The sequence below is a fragment of the Amphibalanus amphitrite genome, unplaced genomic scaffold (genome assembly GCF_019059575.1).
Source record: "Amphibalanus amphitrite isolate SeventyFive unplaced genomic scaffold, NRLGWU_Aamphi_draft 001933F_arrow, whole genome shotgun sequence".
NCBI lineage: Eukaryota > Metazoa > Arthropoda > Thecostraca > Balanomorpha > Balanidae > Amphibalanus > Amphibalanus amphitrite.
This window is the reverse complement of record NW_024883426.1, coordinates 72082-79822: the sequence shown is the minus strand read 5'-3', so window position 1 is coordinate 79822 and position 7741 is coordinate 72082.

Genomic DNA, 7741 nt, shown 5'->3' with positions numbered 1-7741 from the left:
CACAGGTTCCTCAGATGCCAGCATAGCCCCTGCAGCCTGGTTGTTTTGGGGCCCTCAGAGGCCGTCGTGGGCCGTCTAAAGCCCGATGGGCACTCAGACCTGAGATGGGTCTAGGACCGTGTCACGAGGGCCCTCAGAGACCGCCGTGGGGGCCCTCAGAGGCAGCGTAACCCCTGGAGTCTCCGTGGGGTCCTCAGATGCCGTCATGGGGCACCAAACGCGGTTCAGGACACTCCTAGCCGGTGAGGGCCCCAAAGACCAGCATAGGGCGCTCCTGACCAACAACTGGACGTCTGATGATCGGTGATCCCACATGATCGTTCGTTTCCCGATCACTGGTTTTTAGGATTAAATGTATTTGGTGGTGTGACAGGCCTCTTATACGGCTTTTGGAGGGTGCAAAAAGCTATGTTTGCACTCCAATGTTTTCCATGGGTCTGGAGCTGAACCCCTGCACCCTCTATCCGGATTTCCGCTGCAATTGAGCACCGAGATGACCAAACGACTTTACAACGCCACACTATCTACATGCAATCAGTTCAGGGAGTTCGATCTATTAACAGCATTCTGGCATAAATCATCAGCAGCGAGCGTCCAGCTCCTTACTTCGGAATGGCCGTCACCGAAAGTCCTGCTTTTCGTCCAGATAGTCCTCGACACCGTATTCAATTTTATCATCTCTATATGCTTTGGGAGGGGCAAAAGGACAGTCTTGCCCACATGATTTAGCTTTGGGGAGGGCAAATGCCCATTTTGCCCTCCCCTGGATCCGCCACTGGAATGCCCTCACTCTCCATTTCATTATGGTATGCTCAGGTATCTAATTTCCCTCTCTCTATCTTTGTTTCAGATCAAAGAGATGGGTTCAGTTTTCACGGTGTGCTGACTTGAATTGGCATCCTGTGATTTGTGATGTTAATTATGATGCACGCACTCGCAGGTGCACGCCCACTGCGGACACGTGTGACGTGACGGCAGCAGGCGGACGGGGTGTGAACTGTGAACTGGCTCGACCGAAAATTGTTTAAGTTATCACAGCGTGTGTAACTGACTAACATACCTATGGGCATACCCGTTGAGCGGATAATGCGTTCGTGTGCATTATCGTGTTTGCATTTATTCCCGATATACTCTGGTGGGAGATGTGAATTGGAAACCAACTTGGTGCTACGACACCGTTTAGTAGGCATGTGGCACGTCGTTTCTCGAAGACATCACATCAGTCTATGTATTGTAAACATTGTGTGTCATCTTTCGCCTTAGTTGTCATTTGAACCTGTGTTAAATTCTGAACCTCAGACCGGAACAGACTAGGAAATCGCACGCGAGAGCCTATTCAAATTCATTAAGTTGCAATAGCATCAATCACACGCAAGTAGGTGCGTGCTATGGATGCGAGTGCGACCGGGGTTTATTTGAATAGGCTCTCGGTCTCGCACATGATTTCCGACTGCGGAAAGAGTCGGTTTCAGCCTCCACTCAGTATGCAATTCGCTCATGCGACGGCAAATATAAGTTCAATACGGAAACAGTTTTTTAACGAAACGGCGTATGGTAGCTTATAATCCTGGAATGCTTCTTGAAATAAATTTTAAATGATGCAGATGTTCGGTAATCGATATGACAGCATTTGTCTTGATCTTTATAAGTCAGTCAAAATGGCTGTAGACTGTAGTAATGATTCGGATGTTTCACGGCGAACGGCACATTCCCTGTGCCGACGACTGAATCCGAATGCTTAAGATGATCAGCAAGAGGGCAACCCGAGTGATAGACAAAGTCGTTTGATCGAAGGTATTTGCAGGCAGAAGCCGCCTGGCCTGGCCATGAGAGCTAACAATACGACGTGCTGAGGTAAAATCAGCCAGTCGCGCTCGGCAAACGACCCATGCACACCATTCTTTCCAAAACGATAGAGAGTCTATGGAACCGCCCTGTACCACTCTTTCGGGACCCGACACTGTTGGCCGATGCCCAACTTAGCCGCGGCTGGTTAACCATGTAACTTGCCGGTCATTTTCGGACTTTGCTGGTATCGGCCGCTGCCTGAGTGGGCGGCGGCGGCGGGCTGTCCTTAGCAGGGATCAGTTTGCTCGATAGGTGGCAGCACTTTCGGGCGGTCGCGCAGTACAATGGGAATTCCGCGGAGTTGCCGATCCAGGTAGTAGGTAATCCATGGTGCCACCGTAGGGACATTGGGAGCCAGCTGCCACCAGTGACGTCATCATAGTATGATGATTTTTGAAGATACAATTTCCATGTATTTACCGAACATAATTTGAAACTGAATATTTTACCGGTAAGAAATTATTGACCAGACGCTGATGTTGCCAAAACTCACGTGAGACCTTCGATAATGAACTTGGAGCCAAACCGGTTTTGAAATAAAACGAACTATAGTGATAACTAGGGTTACCCGCGTGCTCCGCAACGCGAAGGGGGATTTTTTGACCCCTGTGTCGATTTGGTTGGTAGATATCCATTTCGTTCGATTGCTTTTTGACGGCCAAGCATTTTGTAAGAAAACAAAAAGATACATCGCATCGAGGTGCCCGTGTCGTATTATCATGCGTTCTACTTTAGAATGATTCGAAAACTGGCGTGAAGTCTTTTGAGGGCCATCGATGAATTTCGCTAAAAATGTCAATGTAATGGTTTGGAACATTTATATTTTTAAGGATACTATTGCTAATCATGCAAAAATGAAGAGTGAATATTGGACAGAATTGAATGCTCTATCCAATGGTACCATATTCAATTGCCAAAGGTATCAGGTTATGCAGCAAACCCCGTGTGATTAATAAAGTGGCACAAAATTGACAAACACCATTTTCTCCTGTGCTTTGCACCACCTTGATTTGGATCAATCAGCTTTTCACAATTTTTATATGAGAGGCGGTACCTTTCTCTTGCCAACAGGCGCTGTTCCAACTCGCTCCGTTTAATGGTCACCTAAAAATAAAATCAATTCCAAAATCCGTCAAAAACCGCAATTTTTCAACCAAAGTACCCTCACGGGTGCACGTGGCAAGTGCCATCCCCTGTACTGCATATCATTCGATAACCTGTTCAATTATCTACATGATGCTGTTTTCCCCGTGCCGATCCGGCCCACGGTTACCGAGATATTGCACGGGGATCGGACCCGTGTCGGCCAAAATTAGCCGTTTTCGACCGATTTCGCACGCCGATTTATACATGTAAAGTCTATGACGCGAATTTGCACTTTTTGAGCACGCGCCTCGCGCTCCCTATCAATCCGATCGAGCTGAGACCCCTCAAAGGCACGTCGCGCATCCTTGATCTATAAGTTGTGCAAATTTCATCGGGCTAGGTGCAACGGTCTGGCCTGTAGTCCACGCAAAGCACCACCAAGTCGGGACCTCGGTAACGGACAGACGCACCCTCCTCAAATAGTAATTACGAGCGAGCGAGCGCAGCGAGCGAAGTGAGTCTTTTCAATATAACGGAAAAATCTCAGTATGAGCGGCCCGGCCCGGCCCGGCCCGGCCTGTAACGCTTTTGAGAGGCTTATATCTCAGCAATCGCTGGACCGATTGGCCTGCGGTCTTTTTTGCTGGGTAGCCCCATCCCTTCTACCCCGTAATTGACTACTTTTGATACATCTCAGTGACCGTCGTGGCACGTGCCACGTGAAAAGTCAAGGGTGTTCAAGCTGTTTTGCAAAAGTAGTGATTTTGAGAGGCTCATATCTCAGCAGCCGCTTGGGCGATTGACTTGCGGTAATTTTTATAGGGTAGCTGCACCCTTTCTACCAAAAATAGGATACTCTCGATGCATGTGGGTCACCCCCAGTGCACGTGCAAAATACAACAATAAGAGGTGTCAAATTTGTTCCCATTTTAATAACTCGGTAATTACTGGGGCGATTTCGCTGAAACTTGGCATACAGGTAGGCACCCACCAGGCAATGCATGTCCATGTGTTGCGGTTAGGGTGCTACTGCACGTGCGCACGTGCAGGGGGCGCTTCCAGATCTCGAGAACGGCTGGGCCGATTGCGCTCAAATTTGGTACACGGTTGGAGACCGGTTAGTAGGGTGCCGTGCAAAAGTCAGTTTGGACCCCGTTTGCACGTGCGCACGTGCAGAATGCCGCTTCCAGATCTCAGGAACGGCTGGGCCGATTGCGTTCAAATTTGGTGCACCGCTAGCGACCGGTTAGAAGGGTGCTTTGCGCAAGCCCGTTGGAAGTACCCTCTCGCCCTTCCGCACGTGCAGGGCTCACTATCTCGCTCGCTCGTTCTTCGCCCAAAAGGCGTTTTACTGGTATAGATTATTTCACAATCCTGTATATTCCCTTCCCGCTCTTCCATGCAGCTATAGTATCATATCTTATTCCATTCTCACTCCTGCTATTTCCCTATCAAACTTTATTCTTACTTAACTCTATATCTCCTTCATCCGCTCTTCTTTACTCTTTCCTCAAATATCATCCAGCTTCCTCACTTCTATACTGCCATTTCAATTTTCACTTTTTGAGCTATGATAGCAGAGACGCCATGAAAGTGTTCAATGCGCTGAATGATCCAGATACGCCTACCGCGATTCGCCAAATGTTTACATTGCGTGCTGATGTGTCCGTTAGACAAACTCGGGTGACCGAGCGCGGTGACTTACACCTCCCGAAGAACAGACTGTCTGCATCGCAGAGAGCTTTCTCCTACAGAGCGGCGGCCATTTGGAACAGATTGAGCTTTGCCGGTGCCGCCGCTCACACTGAAAGCATTTTTAAAAGTTTTGCTCGCCGCTGCATTGTCGTGCCGGTCTGATGTTTTTTTTTTAATTGTGTCACATCTTGTCACATTTTATCTGGTCACTCTTTAATCACATTTTACCTGATCGTCGCTTTTTACAATGTGTGTATGCATGTACAAGTATATTGTACAATTGACGTGAGCGCCGAACAGCCGTATATTAACAGAAGTACTCAATACATGACTATGACTATGATGCTGCTCATCCCGGACTGAAATCATTCTCACCCCAGAGGGTACGGCAATTGTATGTACACGCCTGCGCACGAAAAGCCACCAGTCCCCTGTCGGATCACAACACCGGCTGGTGCTCGTACCCGCGCACTGTTCGCTAGCAGGATGTCAAGACTCTACCACAGACCAGTAGCGGTCACTAGAAGCACGCTACACACCGGAAAAGAGATTGTCTGTTATCATCCAGCCCCATGCCAAACGGACATTCACTGACAGAGCTATCGCCGGATCGGTGAGCTATCTGAGCTCGCCTGTGAGCTATCTGAGCTCGCCTGTGAGCTATCTGAGCTCGCCTGTGAGCTATCTGAGCTCGCCTGTGAGCTATCGTTCTAACCTGCGATCTACCACTGCTCGTCGTCGCCCAAACTATTCAGGACGTGCCAATTTGGCACGTAAGTGAACATTTGGCACGGGGCAGGAGTATGTCAGGAGCGCAGCAGACTAAACAAATGTAAAAATCGACGGCGATGCATCGTAAATTCTAGTGTTGTGAGAAGTTACAAGACTAGACAGGTGGCGAATGGCCAGCATGTGATGAAAGAACAGTATGGTTTTAACTTTCCGGCAGCAGTACAAGACTGAACATGTTGGTCGTTGGCAGGGACCTAGATAGAATATTGGCAGCATGCCATTTCCCATATTTGTGGCATGTTTTCAAAGCCTATCGTGGCTTGGGATGTTATCTGAGCTATCGCTCAATATTGCCGGCCCGGCCCGGCAGATAATCCTATCATAATGTGGTCAACAATCAACACTATCTTGCCGGATATTGGAACGATTGGGTCCTCACTCTCGAAACTATACACGCAAAGGACAAATACTTCAACATGAAAATTATCTTATTGGGGGCAAACAGCTAGTTCGCATTGTAGCTGGTACCTAAAAAGATTTTATTTCATGGCCTGCATAAAATCATCGGAATCATGGATACGAACGAATTCGTCCAAGCTTCAAACCCCAAACAAACAAAGCTCATCTGCCTTTGAGCTTGTGATACAGCCCCGGAAATGCCATCCTCTTGCCAAAGATGATCAATATCTTTACTTTTACGAACAGCAACGTCTGTTTCCATTCGGTCGGGTCCAGTGATCCATGTTTATAGTCTCATGGGGAGCTGCGGCGAGGCCCGGAAGGCATGGAATTTACTCTCTGCATGCCACCCGCCGACTTTTTGGCCGGGAGATGACGGGCTGAGCCGGAACCGACGCCAAAGTAAACCTCTGACGAGGCCGATTGAGCGACGGACGCGCTAGAATCGAGTACCATGAACGACAAACGGACTCACCATCATCTCCTCCCAAACTCTTACTCCTACCCTATCCCTCCCCCCTCTCTCTCTCTCTCTCTCTCTCTCTCTCTCTCTCTATCTCTCTTCTTTTTCCTCCTCTCTCTCTCTCTGTCTTTATTTTTCTTTCTCTGCTTTTAACTCTCTCTGTTTCATTCTCTTTTCTATTATTTCTCCATTCTCTTCATCATCCCTGTTTCTATCCATCTCTTTCTTTCTCGCTCTCAATCTGTGTCTTTTTCCGTCTCTGTGTGTCTTTCTATCTCCCTCTCTCCCCTCTACCTACACTCTGGCGCTGACAAAACACTCTGCACTCTGCCACCGACGTTGCCGACAACTTGCAGCGTCGATAACGACGACCCTGCTCTAGTTAACCCGAGTCCGAGACCTTAGCCCGAATCTGTCTGGTGAGTAGACATCGCACCTGTTGGGTACAATTCGGCTTCTTGCCACTGACCTTGGAATGGTTACCGGTGGCCGTTAATTTTGGAGTTTGATCTTGCGATGATGATTCAGTATGGCGCTTTTATATCAATGGTTATTGGTCTTTTTCAATGTAGGTATAATGTGTTGGTTTCACTATTGATATAGTAATGAAAATGTTTACTTTGTTCATTCTCAGTTCCTATGGTAGTAACTTGGAACATCCGAATTATTTTGGTTTATTTGGGAATGTTTGAATGAATCCCGTATTTAATTCTGCATTTACATACTAGGCGCAAAAGCTATCCCATACATTGCAAGGGGCTAGCGCAACCACATGGTCTGAGCGCAACAGCAGCAGCAGTAGCAGCAACAACAAAATGGGGCGCTCTGTCGGAGCTTTGTTAATTTATAAAGTGACACCCGTCACTAATATAGTTGTCTATCGTACTTGTTTCTATTGAACACAAGTGAAAAGTGAAAAAGCTTCCTTCACATAAAACATCAAACTGATTTTTAACGAACAGGAGCCCGGCTTGTTCCCAGAAATTAATTACAAACATGTTTGTTGCTAGGTCGCACGTCGTTGCTAACCCAATGGTCCATAACATCTAGGAAGAAAGGCTGGTCTCCGGCCAAGCTGTGTATTTTGGCAATGGGGCCGCCATAAAACGACCAAGATAGAGTACCGAGACAGGCCTAAACTAAGTGATGCAGCAAGCTTCCTTGCGTTTTCAGAGTCTGAAGCGCTGCCCTGACAGGTGCAGTGCATCGTTCTACTCTGGCCTTGTTGTTGGCAAATTACCAGATGAGTTTAGACCATGTTTGATCCAAATTATTACTGGAATGAGATAACCCGCGCCCCGTAGGGCTACCGGCGGACCCTACCACCCGTAGGGGGGGGGGGGGGGGGGCCGTATCGGCCCCCCCCTAAGATCTCGGAAAGTTACCGGCCGATTTTCAAAATTCAAACGGCGTTCGATAGCCCCACCCGGGAACTACCTTGTGACCAAATTTCATTGA